At 51.9% G+C, this 20,769-nt stretch overlaps 1 protein-coding gene across 14 annotated transcripts in view; it reads right to left on the bottom strand.

Moving 5' to 3' along the window:
• The window catches only part of LOC105490530 (RIMS binding protein 2), a 404,804-nt gene that overhangs the window by 325,576 nt on the left and 58,459 nt on the right, over positions 1 to 20,769 (bottom strand). For 4 of the 14 annotated variants that reach the window (XM_011756267.3, XM_011756265.3, XM_071070792.1 and 1 more), the window contains exon 1: positions 15,126 to 15,538. The exons of 4 other annotated variants lie outside the window; for them this stretch is intronic. The gene's annotated coding sequence lies outside the window, so the exon portion shown is untranslated. Of the gene's footprint in view, positions 1 to 15,125; positions 15,547 to 15,596; positions 15,704 to 20,769 lie in introns of those variants that run through there. 6 more of the 14 variants (XM_071070777.1, XM_071070778.1, XM_024795658.2 and 3 more) reach the window with 4 other exon arrangements.

The following is a 20,769-nucleotide window of genomic DNA, read 5'->3' as shown; positions in this document are numbered from 1 at the left end:
GGGTTAAAACACAAATACGAAGTTTCCGTGAGATTTCGAAGGATGGGCAGGATGGCACTGCAGTTGGAGGCCACTGGGTTCAGCTGTAGACAGGCAGCCACTCTGAGTCATGCCCACAGGGTAAGAAGGGAAGCAGCAGAGCCCCTCAGCAGGTGGGAGCTGAGCCAGGACCCTCACGCTGTAAGCCCCCCTAACACAGTGGGGCGGACACCTTTGTCGAGCTGCCTGGGAAGGCCTGAGTGTTCTATAAATACAGAACCAGCAGGTGTTGTGGTTGGAAGACGTAAAAGCTACATGGCACCTTCTGCCTTACACTCAGCTTGCATCACACAAGGAACTGCTTGTATTGGAGTTTACAATCCCTGAAGACACAAGGGTTCCAAAGAACAAAGAATGCCGATAGTCAGCAGGTCACCATATCACACTCAGGGACGGAGAGTAGCCCAGGGGAGTCGGGCACAGGAAACCTCCACAGTCAGGCCCGTGTCTGAACATGGGGTGAAAAGTGCCTTGCTGGGCACCTTGCCCGGGGAAGGTTTCTGAGCAAGGAAGGTGTGAGACTGTGAGACCGACTACACACCTGATGCTGACTTGAGCCCCCTCAAAGCCATGGGACACAAATCACTCCTGCTTGACAGTGTGGGAAGCCACAAAATTCATTGTTTTTCTTCAAGATCTTTGGGCCAAATACGTCTTTTAATAACACATCCTGGAACTCAGTGGGTGAAACAGGTTACACCTGACAGCCTGCCTTAAAACCAAGGAGCCGGGATCAGGGTTGCCATGGCCCACCCCTTCCCATAGGGCGTCCTTCAGCCTGCTGGAGGTATGTGCGGCCCACACACGTATGTTCTAGAAGGAGCAGATGCTCTAGGGAAGGGACTACAGGCACGAGGCCTCCCAAACATAATGCAGCACAAAAGACAGCCTCGTGCTGATGCTGTTCTAGGGAAAGGACTGCAGGCACAAGGCCTCCCAAAACATAATGCGGCATGCAAGAGGCCCCCGTGTGGATGTTGCTCCCTGGGGCCAGCCAATTTCAGTCAATAATCCAGGACGAGGATGATTCCAGCCCACAAGACACATGCTCTTCCTAAACAACAAGGGTCCTAGCTGTTTGCATTACAGCGGGGGAGGAAAATCTAAGCTTCTCTCTAGCTGAATCCTTAGCAATGATTTTGGGTAAATCTCCAGATTGCCGCCACCACCAACAGCAATGAAATAACCACATGTGGGACCGGGCACGGCGGCTCACGCCTATAATCCCAGCACTTTGGGAGGCCGAGGAGGGCAGATCACCTGAGGTCGGGAGTTCGAGACGAGCTTGATCAACATGGAGAAACCCCGTCTTTACTAAAAATACAAAATTAGCCGAGTGTGTTGGCACATGCCTGTACTCCCAGCTACTCGGGAGGCTGAAGCACAAGAATCCCTTGAACCCTGGAGGCAAAGGCTGCAGTGAGCCGAGATCATGCCATTGCACTCCAGCCTGGGCAACAGAGCGAGACTCCGTCTCAAAAAAAAGGAAGGAAAGAACCACATGTAAGATGAAGGAGAAGAAAATAGGAATGGTGTGTGTGAGAGCAAGAAACCTGTGTACAAGCCCTTCCTGTTTTGTTAGTATTAATTTCTTCCAGTAAGAACCATGGCCCAGCGGCGAGGATAGAGGCCCTGGAATCATGATCCCGACCAGATTGAGGGCCCCTCCCCCAAACCCAGTTACAAATTGTGCGCCTTTGGACAAGTCACTTAATTTCTTGGGGCCTCTCTTTTCTCATCCATAAAACTGGAGTTAATCATAGGGCTGTATGGAAATGCCATGAAATCAACCATCCCGGGTGCTCAGCCAGGACCTGCCTCGACAGGCGTTGAGAGCATCAACTTCTTTCCTCCTGGGCCAAGACAATGAGACTGTGATTCCCAGCAATTTATTCATTTCAGAAAAATGCTGCTGCCCTTCAGATGCCCGGAGAAATGCATTAGAATAGGACTTTCCTGTAATGCCTCCGGGTCACTGGGTCACTGCAGAGGGCCTGGGCGGGATTCTTTGTCTCGGAGCCTGAGATAATTGCAGTTGCCAACGTGGTCCAGCCTCCTAGCACGGGGGCAGCCAATTAACCAGGGAAGTCACCCTCCTGGTTGACAGTTGACGCCTGGTGTTGGCCTTGTGCACCCCCGATTAACCTCCAGGCGGGCTCCCCCTCCACCCCGGACATTTTCGGGTCCCTGCACTTATTATGAAGCCTGCCCAAGAATCCCGAATTCACTAATAAGAAAATCACCACCTAACATCAGTGTTTGAAAATTACCTTGTGTTAGAACTGTGATGGGAAGGGTGCTGTATTTTCAAACGATCACTGTTTCTTAAAAGCGTGGCATGGGCGCTCCCTCGGCCACCCGCCTGTGCTCCCCAGTCCCTCACCCGCTGCAACCACCTGGTGCTCAGCTCAGGGCTGAGCCGCAGTCTGAGGGCCGGGCCCTGGCGTGGGCTCCATCAGATCCTGTAATCGGATCCGGGCGCTTTAGCCCTCACGTGACTGGGGGCCACTGCCTAACCCTGATTAGCAGTCTACATCACCCGCCGCACAGCCTCCCCTGGGGTCAGGCGGCTTCTCCACGTCTTAAATAAGATTCAGCAATTGTCATGTGTAGTATATTGGGGGTGTGTTTGAAACGGTGTTTCCTAGGGCAGAAGAAAGAAAAACAGCACCCACAGTCGAACAGCTTAGGAAATACAGAGAGAGATTGAGAGAGAGAGAGAAAGACAGAGAGATCTAGAAGCACGGAGGGAACCCTGAGCCTGAGCCTGAACCTGAACCTGAACGCAGCACTGGGGCCTGACCACCCCGGGAGGCAGGATCACCTGAGGTCAGAAGTTTGAGACCAGCCTGGCCAAAATGGCAAACCCTGTCTCTACTAAAAATACAAAAATTAGCTGGATGTGGTGGCACATGCCTGTAATCCTGGCTACTTGGGAGGCTGAGGCAAGAGAATCACTTGAACCCAGGAGGCAGAGGTTGCAGTTAGACGAGATCGTGCCACTGCACTCCAGCCTGGGCAACAGAGCCAGACTCTATCTCAAAAGTAATAATAATAATAATAATAATAATAATAATAATAATAAACAAAAGTAAATGGCTTCTAAAGGGAAGTTTTTAAATCTCAAATTAATTAAGTGGCACTCTGCATTTTCTAACCCACTTTCCAAAGGTGTTCCCTCCATGGACTCACAACCCCTTGTCCTGCCAGCATCGCCTCCACAGGTCCACTTCCCAAAGCGTAGACTACCGGCCAGCGAGCACCTGCAAGATGGGCCCAGGCCCAGGGGCTCCGCCACCGGGTTCACCGGTTCAGGTCCTGGCGTCGCTGCTCTCTAGCTGTGCGATCTTGGGCTAGCTGCTTCACCTCTCTGTGCGTCCAAGTCTTTGTCTCCACGATGGTGGGGACAGTGATACCCTCCTGTGTTGGTTTCCTGGGCTGCCACAACAAATGACAACAAACTGGGAGGCTCAAAACAACACACATCTCTTCTCTCATAGATCTAGAGACCGGAAGCCCGGAAGCCCGGGTGGCCAGACCAGCTCCCTCCAAAGCTGCACGAGGCTCCCTGCCTCTGCCAGCACCAGCTGCCTCCAGGGGCTCCTCTCTGCGGCCACATTGCTCTAGTTCCGCCCTCAGAGTCACACGGATGCCTGACACTGAGTTTTTCACAAATCAGTGACACTCAAGGATGCATGAGTTAGTGAGAAGATGCCTGCGTAACCAAAGCCCAGGAGAACCGATGAGAAGTTAATATTCCCACTTGTGAAAAGCAGAGACCAAGTCTAGACAGGCTCATGAAGCCGCCCGGAGCCTCCCCGCCAGTCACCACGCAACGAAGACCAGGGCCCTGGCGGCCGCACCCCAACCCTGTGCTTCCTAATGCATCTTTCACCTCTGGGGAAAAGGAGGCTCAGTTTCCCCATCTGTTGTGTCCATGACTGTGAGCCACAGAAGCCTCCTGGGGGAGAGGCTGGCAGGAAAGGGACGCAGTTGTCCTAGGCCCACACCGGAGCCCACGTGGTTCCCCGTAAAAGGCTCTTCCTGACCAGCTCCTCACTAATGAAAAACTCGGCACAGGCGTTTGCTGTGTTTCTCTGTGGTTCTCACGCCTCTCCCCCTGCACACCGCTTTCCTGCTCTTTCTCTCCTTCTGTGATGCTGGGGTACGCTGGGTATGGCAGGAGCGAACTGCTGCAGGGCCACAGGCGCCCAGCCTGCAAAAAAGTCCCAGCTCAGACAGGGCAGGCCCAGTGCCCCAAGGCAAATGCCCACCAATGAGGCCACCAGGTGTGGCTGGGACCAACGGAGGCAGAAGCCATTCTCTTCCCAGCCTACCCATCCCCGCGGGGTCACAAAAATGCTGATGGTCACTCTGTGCAAAAGTCTCTCCCTCCTGCTGTGACCAGCTCACTCTGCACACCCTTTAGACAGCTCTGCTCATGAGAAAGGAAAAATAAATACACTGCAGAAGCATCTACGAGAAATCTGGGCTGCACAAACTTCAGAGGACCCGTTTCTGGGACTATTGGTGTTATTCTACTAATTCCATTCACATGCTAATGATTGGTCTGTTTGGAGTTTAATAATAATAGCAGGAATCATAATAGCTAATGTCTGTTGAACCCTCACACTATACCAGGCCCTGTTCTAAATGCTCTAGGCCAGTGAAGTCATTTAATCATCCAATCACCCCTTCTGCAGTCCCCATCTGAATGAAAGTAAAGGCAATTTGCTCATCTTTATTGAGTGTCGGGAGATACGAAGCACTCTTCCCCGGTGAATGCCGTCAATAACAATCTTTCGAGCAGAAGATGGATGCTCTTGTTACCTGTATTTTATAGATAAGAAAATGAAAACCCAGAGAGGTTCCGAAGAGAGCCTGTGGTCACACAGCCGAAGTAGCAGAGCAGAGATCTGAGCCTGCCAGCCTGGCTCCAGACTCTGCCCTGCGACTGTGGCTAATTCGACCACTGAAGGCTGCTTCCGAGGGACACATTCACGGAGCAGCTCCCCACGGAGATGCCGTGGGGCACAGGCAGGTCCGCGCTCCCCATGGCAGCGTGGCGTAGTGGCCAGGGACAGGTGCTCTGGCCAAAGTGCTCAGTAAATCTTGGCTGCTCCACTCAGGAGCCATAATGATTTGGGCAAGTGACTTAACCTTTCCGGGTGTTGGTGCCTTTTGACAGTGAAATGAGCTAGCTGGTGGGAAGCGTGCAGAACGGGCCTGGGGGTACAGCGAGGATTCAGCGAGGCCAGCTCTTGTTTTCATGGCTCCTGCTGTTGCCTCCAAACAGACTCATCACCAAAATTATCGTGGAGGGATCCGGCAGCCGCCAGTGGTCCCAAATGCCGCAGGCTCATTCTGCAGATTAATGGAGAAAGGGCATTTCCCACAGGCTCCGCCAGGTCTAGCTTGTGCCTCTGCTGAGAGATCGACCTGCCCAGCCCTACCCCGTGGAAGAGAGAAAAATCCTAAATTAACTATGCGAAATCCTGAAATGACCAAGAAAATATCGAGTAACTGAATATGTCCTCAAGCGACAAGATTCTCTTTCCTGTTCTTGAGCAGGGCCCGGGCTTGAGAGCTGAAGCCGGCCGGGGTATAGACAGGACAGGGGCCCAGGAGACACCCAGGCCTGAGAGCGGGAACGGCGGTGGGGTCACAGAACAACCCGGGAAGATGCAGACACACTCAGCGCTTCCAAATGCCAGCCGTGCCCAGCCGCAGATGCTGGCGTAGGTACCCAGAGGATTCGTGCCCTCATGGAATGGAACGGGACCCACCTGAAGCCAGGAGGAGCAGGGAGGAGCAGGGAACAAGCTCCCGCCCACGCCCAGGAGTTCTCCCGTGGGGAGGGAGGGAGGCACAGCGAGAAACAGAATGGGTGATAGGACAGGAGGGGCAGTCGGCTGCTGTCATGGCAGGCGGTCAGGGAAGGCTTCTCGGAGGTGGTGACCTTTGAGCGGAGGCCTGAACAACATGATGAGTGAGCAGCTGGGAGAAGAGCCTTCCGGACAAAGACATGAAGGAGGAAGATCAGGCAGGCCTGTGGCCGTCGGGAGGCCCTTGCGCTTGCTGTGAGAATAAATGCAATCGGAAGCTTCCAAGAGTGTGCGTGGTCTGAGTCGTTTCCAACAGGAGCCCTCTGGCTGCTGTGTGAGAGTGACCTGCAGGCAGAGGTGGACACAGGAGGCCTGGGGGGTCGCTGAGGCAGTGGCCCAGGGACGAGACCAGGGGTGTCTGGCCAAGGGGACCGAGGTGGCCAGAGCAAGAAGAGCTCAGATTCAGGATGTGAAGGGAAAGTGGTGGATATTAGTGGATCGAATGTAGGGAACAGCTAGATAGAGGCTGGGAAGAGGACATGTTTGGCAAAGAAAATGCTTAGCCAAGAAAGGGGGTGTTGAGAGAGAGGGAGAGAGACAGAGAGAGAGAGAGAGAGAGAGAGAGACTATACGCATTACACATGACTGTATTTACAATAATCTCGGCCTTTTAGAAAGTACTGATGCCTGTGGGTAATCATGTGGTCCATCCACACAGCGGAATATCATTCAGCCATAAAAAGGGATGACGCTCTGACCCACGCCACAACACGGGTGAACCTGGACCATGCTGTGCTGGGGGAAAGAAGCTGGGCACAGAGGAACATGTGTGGTATGATTCTGTTCACATAAGATGTCCACGGCAGGACATCTATAGATAGACAGCAGATTCGCAGTTGCCAGGGCTGGGAGGAGGGGAGAGAGGAGGCTGGTTGCTTAATGGCGTGTGGTTTCTTTTTGAGGTGATGAAAATGTTCTACCGTTCATGACAGTGATGGCTGCACAACTCTGAATATACTGACAACCCCTGGCTTGTACTTTAGATGGATGAATTGGATGGTAGGTAAGTTGTATCTCAGTAAAGCTATCTTAAAGCTAGGCATGGTGGCTCATGCCTATAAACCCAGCACTTTGGGAGGCTGAGGCAGGAGGATCACTTGAGTCCAGGAGTTTGAGACCAGCCTGGGCAACATAGCGAGACCCTGTCTCTACAAAATATAAAAAATTAGCCAGGCATGGTGACACGCACCTGCAGTCCCAGCTACTCAGGAGGCTGAGGTGGGAAGATCACCTGAGCCTGTAGGTCGAAGCTTCAGTGAGCCAGGATTATGTCACTGCACTCCAGCCTGGGTGAGACCCTGTCTCCAAAAAACAAATAAATGAAATAAAGCTGCTTTAAAAACACCATTATACCTGTGCCCCAACTCATTGCATCTTCTCTAAGAGGCTCGTGTGGGTCCTGGACACAGGTGTGTTTCAGAGCTCCCTGGGATTGCATCTGGCCCAGGACGGGCTCCACCCCAGCTTCTCTGGGATCTCGCAGGCCGTGCAGTGCTGCAGTCCCAGCCCAGCTTCGTGGCGAGGCAGATCGGGTTTGAAACTGGGCCCATCCCTCCCCAGCTGTGTGATCTTCAGAGAGCCCCTCCATCTCTCAAAGACAATTGTCTCCTCTGTAAAAATGGGTCTACAAGAGCAACAGGGCCTGCCGCAGAAGGGCTGTGTCACACATGTAAGCGAGGAAGGCACCCAGCACGTGCCAGCATCAGCAGTCCGATGCATTGCTGCACTTGAGCTGGAAAAGCTATTGACACAAGTTCCCATCTTTAATTCTCACGATCCAGAAGCCACAATGTGGGAGGCAGTCGCCAGGGCCGGTGGGCTTGGGGACGAGCAGGAGGGAAGCTGGGGAACTGTCTGGACAGAGGCACTGGCCGTCCCGGGGCCCCACCTGCCATTAGCTGCATCCACCCTTCCTTCAGAGACACGTATTGAGCCCCAGCCGGGTCTCAGCCGCTCTCTGGACACCGGGAACTCGGCCACAGGCTGAAGACACAGAACCCACACCGCAGCGGGGCTGGGGCAGGTCTCTGGGCGTGATGCCCAACAGCAGAGCTCGGGCACCCGCGGCCCACAGGGCAGCTCCAGGCTAAGGAGCCAACACGTAGCTCGAGCCCTCGGCCCCTGAACAAGGAGCCCTTTACAGACCTGGAGCTGAGTCGAGCCATTGTTTCCCAAGATTCTGGGGCTCCCCTCCCAGGGACAGGGAAGGAAGAGTCAGAAACGAGGCAGCCTGTCGCCCCCGTCCCCGTATCTCTGTCTAAGGAGGTGCAGGGCAGTGTGATGGGGGCGTTTCTGGTCTTGGAAACCACGTCGGTAATAAGCATGAAGAATGCCTTGAGGAAAAGCCCCTTCCCACCCAAACCAGCGGCCGGTTCCTGACACTCCCATCGCAGGCACACACTGGGTGTGGCACCAGGAGTGTGTAATCCGAGGGACACACACCAACGCACCCCAGGCCCCCTCAGGAGGCCCCTACTGCCAAAATGGCCAAATGGGCTTTCTTTTTGGTAGCACTGGGCAGAAGGGAGGCAGGGGAGGGAAGGCGGGAAGAGGCACAGGAGGGGCAGGGGAAGCCTTCCAGCCAAAGGGACACCGTGACCAACTCCGCATGAATGGAAATGACAGAGTACACCACCAGCCCCATGGTTTCCAGGTATCCCTGGGACCTCACAGGCGGACACTGAGGGTCTCCAGGAGAGGGGTTGGCTCTGCAGCCCCTGTGATCCCAGCCGCTCCAAAAACACCCAAGGAGCTCTTTCTGCACACGCCTGTGAGAATCAAAGCCACCGAGCAACTCACAGATCCACTCCTCCCTCCGCCGTCGGGGTCTGAACCCCTCTCCCAGGTGTCTGCACCTCTGGCTGCTCCTCAGGGTCCTGTCTCAGCTTCAACGCCACCTCCTCTTGAAGCCCTCCCAGATCACCCAGGCACGGCCTCTAACATCAGCCGCTGGAACCCTCTGCGGGGCACCCCATCAGGTTGGCTGTCTCTGGTGTAGTGATTATTCATTCACTTGCCCATTGTCTTACACACGCACACACATACACACACACATGCGCGCGCACACACACACACGAGCATCCTATCCCCATGAGGGCAGCACCCTCCTCTAGCTTGCTCACTGCTCACCTAAAATGGGAGTCGGTATTTAGCAGGTGCTTCAAGGTTTGCTGAATGAATAGGTCATGCCTCACCTTCTTGGGGCCCACACAGATAAAGAAGTGGCAGGCGCTGTACCTCCCCCGCCCCAGGCTCAGCACCAACAGGAAGGACCTGTCCACGTGGCCAGGCCAAGGAGAGAGCCCCCCATCTCCCACACTGGGGCTTTCCAGCAAGTGCTTATTCAGCCTCTACTAACAACAGACCACAAAATACCAACAAATGAGACTATCCCAGAAGGACGTCTTCAGGCCTCCCTGCTCTACCTGCTCCTCCACAAGCCCCACTGCTCCTAATCCTCACAGACCCCACACTTCACACGTATGTCCCCACGGAGCCCCGATCGCCACCTCCCTTTCTTGTGTAGGTGAGCATTAAGAAGAGGCTATCTGACCAGGCACAGTGGCTCGTGCCTGTAATCCCAGCATTTTGGGAGGCCAAGGCGGGCAAATCGCCTGAGGTCAGAAGTTCGAGACCAGCCTGGTCAACATGGCGAAACCCCATCTCTATTAAAAATACAAAAATTAGCCAGGCGTGGTGGCCCATGCCTGTAATCCTAGCTACTTGGGAGGCTGAGGCAGGAGAATCGCTTGAGCCCAGGAAGCAGAGGCTGCAGTGAGCCGAGATCATGCCACTGCATTCCAGCCTGGGTGATAGAGACTCTGTCTCAAAAGAAAGAAAAAAGAAGCTATCCGGCCGGGCGCAGTGGCTCAAGCCTGTAATCCTAGCACTTTGGGAGGCCGAGACGGGCAGATCACAAGGTAAGGAGATGGAGACCATCCTGGCTAACCCGGTGAAACCCCATCTCTACTAAAAAATACAAAAAAAAAAACTAGCCAGGCAAGGTGGCGGGTGCCTGTAGTCCCAGCTACTCAGGAGGCTGAGGCAGGAGAATGGCGTGAACCCGGGAGGCGAAGCTTGCAGTGAGCCGAGATCCGGCCACTGCACTCCAGCCTGGGCGACAGAGCGAGACTCCGTCTCAAAAAAAAAAAAAAAAGAAGAAGAAGCTATCCAGCCTCTCACAAATCCAGGGAAGCCCCAACTTCCTCCATTTTCTGAGGCTCTTGGTCCAGGTAAAAATTAAGACATGTCTATTATCCTTTTCATGTTTTGCTGGATTCCATTTTCTAATTTACTAATATTTGACTTAGAATGTGGTTTCCGTGACCATGAGGGTTTGGCCAGTATATGTTCTTCCTTTTGATGTCCTCACTAGGGTTTTGTATCAAGATTATTCTGGGCTTTTAAAACGAGTGTGCTGTTTTTTTGTTTTCTTTTTTCTCCATTTTTTGAAGATGCTATTTGGAGAAATTTACTCAGGACGCCATTTGGACTTAAAGTTTATATTGTGTGAAGGTTTATCATTACAGATACATTTGCCTCTCATACTTATGAAAATAACCACAAAAAAGTTAAAATAGATTTAGATTAAGTGTTACTTTTCAGGGACCCACCTCATAAATTAATACTTTTAACCCCACAAGCCCTAGTACAGTGTGACTGGCTTGTTCAAAGATAAATGCAGTCACGCCTTGCTTAATGACAGGGATACGTTCGGAGAAATGCCTCATCAGGTGATTTTGTCACTGAGCGCACCTCTTACGCAGTGTGCCTGCACACACACCCGGGCGGACAGCCTCCTCCATGCCCTGGCTCGATGGGTAAGCCCATTGCTCCTGGTTTCACAGCTATGCAGCCCATGATGGTACTGAGTACTCACTGCCACACAATGGTGAGTACTTGTGCATCTCATCATAGAAGAGAGGCAGCAGAAGTAAGATCTAAAAGCTAAAGCATGGTGCACCTGCATAGGGCACTTAGCATGAATGGAACTTGTGGGACTGGAAGTGGCTCTGGGTGGGTGGGTGGGTGAGTGAATGAGGAGCAGATGTGAGGGCCCAGGCATTCCCGTACATGTCTGTAGACCCTATAAAGGCTGCACACTTAGACTATGCTAAATTTATACAAAACTATTATTCTTTCTTCCATAACTACCCTCAGCTTACTTCATTGCCTTATACATTTCTTAATTTTTTACCTGTTGGACTCTTTTGTAATAATACTTCACTTAAAACACACAGTGTAGAGCTATACAAAAATAGTTTCTTTCTTTATAGCCTCATCTATTTACTTTTCCCTATTTGATTCTGTTTGTTTGTTTGCTTTTTAAACTTTGTTGTTAAAAGCTAAGACACAAAAACACACATTCGCCTGGGCCTCCCCGGGGCCAGCATCATCACATCACCGCCTTCCACCCGCACGTTCCTATCCCGCTGGGAGGTTTCCAGCGGAATAATGCACGGGGTGCGGTCGCCTCCCACGATGGCCGTGCCTGCTTCCGGATCCCTCCCGAAGGACCTGCTGAAGGCTGTTTCACAGCTCACTTTTGTTTAGTAAGTAGAAAGAATACATTCTAAAATCATGATAAAAGTTACAGTAAATCCATAAGCCAGTATCACAGTCATTTCTTATCATCAAATATCATGTCTGTGCATGACCGTATGTGCTGGACGTTCACACGCCAGGCAGTACGGTGGGTTCACCCGCACCATCGTCACTCAACACGTGCGAGTAAAGCTTCAAGCTGAGCTGCTGCGACAGCCACACCGGGATAGGGGTCTTTCAGGTCTGTTCTAATCGCACACGGCCACCACAGTATGCGTGGTCTTCCTTGACTGAAATGCCATCATGCAGGGCGTGACCTGGGAGATTTTCTTCAAGGAAAGATGGATCCACACAGGAGCGTGGCCCAGTGGTGGACACAAGGAGGGGAGGGTCAGAAAGAGAGACTGAGAGAGGGAGAGGAGGAGCAAGGGAGGGAGGGAGGGAAGGAGAGAGACAGAGAGAAAGGGAAAGAAAAAACAAAGAGGGAGAGAAAAGGAGAGAAAGGGAAGAAGGGATAGAGACTGAAAGAAAAGAACAAAAGAGTGAGAGAAGGAAGGAAGGAAGGAAGGAAGGAAGGAAGGAAGGAAGGAAGGAAGGAAGGAAGGAAGGAAGGAAGGGAAGGAGGGAGGGAGGGAGGGAAGAAGGGAGGGAGGGAAGGAGGGAAGGAGGAGGGAGGGAGGACTGAGGAGTATGGTTCAGCGAAACCTTTGCACCCAAGGTTGGTGGCACCAGCATCACCAACAAGAGACACAGGTGCCCTCAGCTGGTTGCAGGCCTCCTCCCACCCCACAGGTGATCAGTCAGCTTTTCAAATGGGTGAAAGTCAAAAGAGAAACTGAGGAACTAAGCCATGCACTACCACTATCTACAAGGGATGAGGCGAGTGAAAAACAGAGTTTTCTGGAATCAGCAGCTCTGGTTGATCAACAACAGACCAGCACAGCCGACCCGGTTCTCCCCCAGGTTCCCAGCACCACACAGATTCCAAACCTTCGGGCAGACGTGGGAAACACGGAAGCATTCAGCCGTTGAGTATCCGCCCACCTGGAACAGATGCTCATTGCCGTGCCCTAAGGAGACTCCTGGACACAAATGAAACTCCCAAGCGGGCGAGGCCCTCTGGTCCCTGAGGTTTAGCGCTTGCGGGTCTAGACCAACCTATGAGGCGCACTCGGCTTCAGGTATGACCTCAGCCAAAGGCCAGCAGAGAGCTGAGGGCATGTCCCAGAGATGCGTAAAGCACCCCCCATGTATGACCTCAGCCAAAGGCCAGCAGAGAGCTGAGGACATGTCCCAGAGATGCGTAAAGCATCCCCTGGTCACGCTGTATTCAAGGATTCTCAAAGCGGGGTCCCTGGATGCCTCCACCTCCCCTGGGACTGCGTGGGAATGCAGATTCCCGGCCCCTCCCCAGACCTGCTGGATCAGAAGATCTGAGACTTGTAGCCCCTTAACCTACCTGCCAGGATGCCAGCGCTCACCAACGCGTGAGAATCACTGCTCCAATTAAAACTTCAACCGGACTCCAAAAATACAAATGTGGCAGGGGGTGGATTTGAAATGGAAAGCGAAGCAAGCTCGGGAAAGAGCCAGATCCTGCCTCTCCTCCCACCCCCTGAGTACACGCTGGTCTCTTCCAGGCACCAACAGCGCAAGGGACCAAAGAGATGAAACTGAAAGCCACAGTGTAGGGCCCACCTTGTCTTTTCATCTTCAATAGGAGCTCTCAGTCCGGCTGCACCTGGGAAGCTTCCGCACCACACACGCCCACCCCCAGACTCTGCAGGCTTGGGTTTCTCTGCCGGGCTTGCAGCACGGGGGAGGCCAGCTGCTATGCCCCGGGGAGGGCTGCGTGGCGCCTGCCTCCTGAGTGGGGAGCGGCCCCCACAGCGCCAGCATCTTCCTGTCTCCCGGGCACGTGGGCAGTGCCACCCTCTCCCTGACCCAGATTGCCATCCTCTCAGAAGGGGTATAGGGGAATAGCGGCCGCCAGCGCCTTCCCTGAAATAACCTGCAAGGGCTCCACTCTGGGCCCCAGGCAGCTGCCATATGGCCATGGCACAGCCCTCGACCCCAGTCACGGCCCACCACCCCCCACTGCAGAAGGGGTGCCCGCCTGCCTTCCCCTCACCACGCCCCCCCTGAGGAACCTCCGGAGCCGGTCAGACCCTGCCCATCCCACTGGGAGCTTGGGATCATGTCTCACACCACAAGCCAAGACCCCACAGCCCAGCGGGGGCTGAGTCTGAAGCTAATTCCGGGACAGCCCAGCAAGGCTGGGAGGGAGCCAGGGAGGGGCCATGTGCGTGGGGGAGGTGGTGATTTTTACAGCCTTCCCCCACTGTTCCCTGTAGACACCGGGCGAGTGAGCCTGCACACCAGCTCCCTCCCCTGCCCGCTCCTGCTCGGAGCCCGGAGCCCGACAAGGCTGCCAGCAGCCCGGCCTGCCACAGGGCCCGGGAGCCCAGACACCTCCTCTTCCCACCCATCTTCCATTTCAGAGGGAGCCGCTCTCTCTCCTCTCAGGCCTGCTCCATCTGTGACATTTCTCCCTCCCTGGATGAAGTGGGGTTTTTTCCCTCATGAGCACAGTCTCCTTCAGGGCTCCTCCGTGAGAGAAATATGGGGCTGGACAGGGCCCCCTTCCCTCCCTCCTTGCTCACCCTAAGAACCTGCAGGGACCCAGCGGCCACGCAGGCATGGAGCCAGCACCCCTGCCTCCCCTGGGGCCAGTGACCAGGCCGGGAGGTGAAGCAGTCCTCCCTCCCTCCCCCCTCCAGCCAGCCCTGACCCCGACCCCAGCCAGCCCTGACCCCAACCCCAGCGTGCACTCCCCGGGCACAGGAGGGAGGCTCCTTCCACCAAGGCCTCTGCTGACAGATGTCCGGGCCCCCACCTGGACCTACCCAGACCTAAGCTCCTGGGCAGGTGGTCCCGGACACCCTGCCTTTCTCAGTGAAATACGGTTTCCACTGGGAGAGTCTGCCCCCAGCCAGCAGCCCGCGCACACTGGTCACACAGACACACGCATGCATGCACACACTTTGCCAGGGAACATCTGTTTTGACAAACACATTATTCGAGTCAGTCCATGGGACGTGAATTGACAGATTCCTGGGTGCAGGCTGCTGGCTTTGTGCATTTGCACCTGAGCCGAGCTGGGGACTCTGATGTGTTTGTCCCACGGCCCCTTCCCCACTCCACCCCACCCGCAAGAAGACAAGTCCAGGCCCTGAGCCGCTGCTGTCTGAGACGCCCGGGGCGCACTCCCCAGGCGAGCGGGACTGTGTCCATCGGGTGCCAAACTTTGCCTGGAGGGGCTTTTCTGAAAAGCCTGAGGTGGGGGGATGACAGAGCCACAGCACCCCTGCAGCTGACACCCGGCACCCAGGAAGAAGTCGGTCAGCCCTTCCCTTCCGAGACGATCCTGAATTCCAGGCAGCACCAAGATGCCAGCAGGGCGAGCCGCTGCTCCCCGCACCCAGCGTCCCCGGACCCCACGCTGAAGGGCATTCTCCATCCACTGCAAAATAAACTTTGTCTGGGCAAAGAGTTTCCGGCTAACCCCCTGTGATCATCGCCGCTGCAGCTCAGGTGCAGAAAGGCGAGGGGAGACGGCAAGCTATTTTTAGGAGAAAAAAATAAATCTCAGCCTACCTTTAGAAGCGAGCTGTGCCAAGGCTCCCGAGGTTCACCCGGAGACAACTGCAGTGTACTGTGTCAGATTACAAACTGGGGGCGAGAGGGAGAGAGGGAGGAGGGGAAGAGGGAGAGAGGGAGGAGGGAGGAGGGGGAGAGGGAGAGAGGGATGGAGAGAGCAGCAGAGGGAGAGACAGGGAGCGAGAGGCAGGCAGAGGCGGCGCCCAGTCAACATTGCAGGGCATTGGTGTGTCTGCACTGCTTGCATTCAGCTAGACATGATTCATTAGTTTTCTGCAGGCAGGCAAGCAGGTCGAGAGGGAGGGAGAGACAGCGAGAGCCAGAGAGAGAGAGAGAGAGAGGATCATCCGCCATGCAGCAGTAACCAGAGCCTATGAAACGTCAGTGTTTGAACGCAGGCACACACACATGCACACAAATACACATGCACACACACGTGCACACACACACACACCAAGATGGCTATACCCCTCACTGCCAGTTTCTCTTTCACAGAGCTGTGGTGAAAAGCTCGGACAGAGACGGAGGCAAACAGCTCTCAGCCACACAGGGCTTGGGGTTGGTGCTTTTCCCTCCGTCCCTGGGAAAACAGCACAAGATCTTCCCTGCAGGACGCCGGGGGACTCCTGCAACCGACAGGCAACCAATCAGCACATCAAGGTGAAAGATGCCCTGGGCTCTACTCCAGGAAGCTCGGAAACTCAAGCGCCCTCAGAATTAAGTGATGAAGAGGAGCGACTGAAGCTGCCTGGGTCTTTGCTCTCCTGTCTGGCTCCCCTCCCCACCGCAAGCCTCCAGTGGCCCCGAGGGTTCCCCCTTCCCACAGAACTTCAGGTGGTGGCACAGATACACCCGCTACCTAGCAACCAGGTGGTGCAGGAGGGAAAAAACCCTGGGAAACATGCACGGACTTCACACACGTGCTTCCTCCCCTGGGTGAAAATCCCATGCTTGTTTTTGAAAGGTGCGAAATCAGGTAGCTCATGCAAAGGAAAACCCCTATGGTAATTTGGGCTCCACATACCCTAACTGAGGCTCTGAGGGCTCCTACTAATGATGGCCCTGTGCAGGGACAAGACTGCAGTGTAGGACACAAGAAGTCCAAGGAAGGGCTCACCACCAGTCCTTTGTACAAAAAGGAAGGACTTCTCCTGAGGTGCTTTCTGCTGCTTCTCCAATTAGACTCGCTTTACAAGTTTTTAAAAAATGGGCTCCTTAGTAAAGCCAATGCATCCTCCCATCACCGTGGTTTTTGCTTGTGATCTTAAAGGAACTGCAATGGTCTCAAACCTAGACAGCCAGAGGAAGCCTCTTTCCGAGACAACTTTTTCAACACTGTGACAGACGGGTCCAGCGAGTTTTCCCAGTCAGGATCCATTCTGGCCTCCCGGATAGGCTTTCAATTATATGCCTCTGAATTTGCCTGCAAGACTGGAGGCTGCCTTCAAGCCCTGTGTAGAGTAGCCCCAGCCTCTGTGCATGGAACAAAGAGATACGCGCCGTATCCAGGAGTAGGTGGCAAACCACAGATGATTCCTTTTCACCCTGCAGCAGAGTTATCAGGTCACAGAAACTGCAAGACTGCAGAAAATCACGGAAGGAACTGGTTACCAGATACTTGTACACACAGGTTCACAGCTGCGCTGCTCTCAACAGGCAAAGGGTGGAAATGATGCAAGTGCCCATCAACGGGGTAACACAATGTGGCATATCCATACAATGGAATATTATTCAGCCAGGAAAAGGGAATGAAGTACTGATTCATGCTATCACATGGCTGGACCTTGACAGCACCATGCTGGGGAAAGAAGCCAGACACAAAGCCCATCTATCATATGAGCCCATTTCTATGAAATACCCCAAATAGGCAAATTCATAGAGACAGAAAGGAGACTGGTGCTTGCTAAGGGCTAGGAGGAGAGGAGATGAGGAGTGACTCCTTAGTGGAGTGGGGTTTCCTTTGGGGTGGTGAGAACGCTTTGGAACAAGAGAGAGGTGGCAGTTGCACAAGACGATGAATGTATTAAATGCCGCTGAGTTGTTCGCTTTAAGATGGTTAATTTTATGTGATGTGAACTTTACCTCCATAAAAACATATGACAAGACCGTACAAAGCACCTGTGCATTGGACCCCACTGACCCAGTCTGCGCCTTCCTGACTCCATCTGTGTGGCCTGGAGCAGGTCAGTCTTTTCCCATATCTGTAAAATGATCGTGTCTGCTTATCACCTAATGTCTACTTCACGGGCTCCTCTGGGGGACGAATGAAACATTTGACAGAAGGAAATAAAGCCCTTAGAAAGGACTCACTCTTTTAAAAGGTCATTCGGTGGCATGAAAATGACTCTCCACCTCTATTTTCTCAGCAGAGAGGAAATTAATTTTTAAGGAATGCCATGGATTATATAGGCCGAAAAGCCAAGGTTCTAAAACAAACAAGCTGCAAAAAATGTTTCCATTCAGAGATGCTGGGCCCCAAACAGGGTCATTGCTGACTGCGCCAGCCCCGCCGAGTCTGTCACGGCTGCACTGTCATCCGCGGCATCTCACATGTGTGGGGCTGCAGGTCATGGGTCTCGGCATGAGGAGCCCACTGTGTTGACCGGACAACTTGAGACCAAAGAGTTGACTGTAGCTGCCAAGAGACACGTGGTCAAATCAGAAACAGAATGCAAGGCCAGGCGCAGTGGCTCATGCCTGTAGTCCCAGCACTTTGGGAGGCCAGAGTGGGAGGATCACTTGAGCCTAGGAGTTCTAGACCAGCCTGGGCAACATAGCGAGACCCCATCTTTACAAAAAATACAAAACTTAGCTGGGCATGGCAGTGCATGCCTGTGGTCCCAGCTACTCAGGAGGCTGAGGTGGGAGGATCGCTCGAGCCCAGGGGGGTCAAAGCTGCAATGAGCTGTGACTGCTCCACTGCACCCCAGCCTGGGGGACAGAGTGAGACCCTGCCTCAAAAAAAAAAAAAAAAAAAAGAAAAAGAAAAAGAAAAGAAAAGAAAAAAGGAAAGAAAAGAAAAGAAAAGAAAAATAATGCAGGATTCCGTTTCTTGGTGTTATGTTCTAACTTCACAAAAATTAGGTAAATTTTGTGCATAAAATACTGAAAAAAATGTAACAAAACAGAGACTTTCATAGGTGTGCTCTTAGGTAACTAACAATCCAGATGAAGCCATTCTGTGCCTGTGAAGAATGAGGATGTGTTCAACCCAGCAGGAAGGAGCTGGCCGGTTCTGAAAAGTGAGCTGCCGTGGTGGGGACCAGTTTCGGTGACGGAATCAGAAGTGCTGACCTCCTCCAGCGCTTGTTACAGGCAACCTGCTAGCTCTGGGCCGGACACAGTCCACACAAAGGCGTTGTTACTCACCGGCTCTGTGAGGCTGTTAGACTCCTGTGAATAAGGCACCATTTGTTTTATCTGGTCCTGGATGGAACCAGTGTTTGCCAGATGTCAGGAAATGTCAGATGCAAAGCTGCGTAACCGCCATTCACAGAGTTTTCCAGCCCTTCGTATGGAGACAGCACAACTGGGCCGTTTCCACTTGGAACTGCTGTCTGAGAAAATGCCAGTCATTTTGTTTGCAACGTAGTTCTGAAGGCTCAGCATTAAAGTGGAATCTCCTGTCCCTGGACAGCTAATAATAGGTCTGTGCTGACACTGAACATCAGCGCCTCTGCGGGCCCGAGCTTTCACAAAGCACAGCAAGTTTTCTATGAGGCCAATTCCAAGGCCGGCGGCTAAGTGCAGCCCCCTAAATCCTTTCAAGTAGCCTTTTGAAGTTGGGTGTTCACCATAAGTGCACCACTCAGATAGGAACATCTCTCAGAAAAACCTGCCCTGTTTACAAGTAGTGGGGTAGTCAGAAAGGTCTAAAAACTAGGCAGTATTGGAGATGATATGATGATCTACTTGGAAATCCAGATAAACCAATCGCAGAAAAACTGTTACAAATAAGAATTGCATAGGAGAGGATAGAATAGGTCTGGCATGATGGCTCATGCCTGTAATTCCAACACTTTGGGAGGCTGAGGTGGGAAGACCACTTGAGCTCAGGAGTTTGAGACCAACATGGTAAAACCCTGTCTCTACAAAAAATACAAAAACTTAAGACAGGTGTGATGGCTCATGTCTGTAGTCCCAGCTACTTGGGGGCTGAGGTGGAAGGATCACCTAAGCCCAGGAGGTGAAGGTCACAGTGAGCCATGATCACACCACTGTACTCCAGCCTGGGTGACAGAGCAAGACTCTGTCTCAAAAAAAAAAAAAAAAGAGAACTCTACATATATTCCATAATTGGATAGAATAGTATATTATTTTTGGTTCCAGCAAATATATATTTGTATATTATTGCATATTATTTTGGAGGAACAAAGCTAATATGTAAAAATCAATAGCTTTCCTATATAAAAGCAATAATCAGGTAGAAAGTATAATGGAAGGGGAAAAAATTCCATTTATAATAGCATACAAAAAGAAAGGCATGCCTAGAAATGTGTAAGATATATATGAAGAAAACTGAAGAAAAAATTAAAGAAAAATTGAGCAAAAAGAAAAGCCAACCCCAATACAAAAAACTAGCCGGGCGCGGTGGCGGGTACCTGTAGTCCCAGCTACTCGGGAGGCTGAGGCAGGAGAATGGTGTAAACCCGGGAGGCGGAGCTTGCAGTGAGCTGAGATCCGGCCACTGCACTCCAGCCTGGGCAACAAAGCGAGACTCCGTCTCAAAAAAAAAAAAAAAAAAAGTCAACCCCACACTAGGAGAGGGTCCTTAAATTTTATAAAATTCTCCTGAAATCAACCTTAACATTTAATATGATTACAAAGGCAAGATTTTTTCCAGACCTCTGGAAGCCGATTCTAAACTTAGTATGGAAATATAAGCACAAAAGTATAACCCAGACATTTTGCTGAAGGCAAGAAAAAGTAATGAAAGAAAACTAGTTTTACCAGACATTAAAAATGTATTATAAATATATAATTAAAATTGTTTTGTCCTGGTACATGAACAGACAGACCCATAGAACAAACTGGGTGGTCCATAAAGAAATCCAATTACATATGAGAATTTAATATATGATAAAATAGTACTTATAATCAATAAGAAAATATAGAATATTCAATAAATAATGGTCAGAATACAGGATAATTAAGAGAGAAAGTTCTTACACATAAGTTAATTCCAGATCAAGCAAGTATTTAAACATATAAAAGAAAAACTAGATGTTCTAGAAAAATTATGCATTTTTTTCATTATTGTCAAATGAAGAAGGACTTTCTAAGAAAACCCAGGAACAAGAAAAAGAAATGCTGATTAAATCTGATTACATGGAAATGTAAACTTCTGCACAGTGGGAAAATGCCACAAATAAAACCAAAAGATTGGCTACAACTGAGATAACATATTTGCAACACATATTTCAGATTCAGTTGTGGGTCCAATTTTGTTGGGCCTGGAGTTTATATAATGTGGGGAGCCCTAGTTAAGAAAAATAAAACATAGAGAACACCAATACAAAATATACAAATGATCATTTATCGAGAATAAGGAAGTAAATCACAACAAATTCCAGATTTTAAAATGCTGACAAATTCCATAAATATCACAAAATCCAGAAAAATAGCATATATTTATTGTAAT

The sequence above is a fragment of the Macaca nemestrina genome, chromosome 10 (assembly GCF_043159975.1).
Source record: "Macaca nemestrina isolate mMacNem1 chromosome 10, mMacNem.hap1, whole genome shotgun sequence".
NCBI lineage: Eukaryota > Metazoa > Chordata > Mammalia > Primates > Cercopithecidae > Macaca > Macaca nemestrina.
Note: the sequence above shows the minus strand (reverse complement) of the source record. Positions and strands in the feature narration are given on the sequence as shown.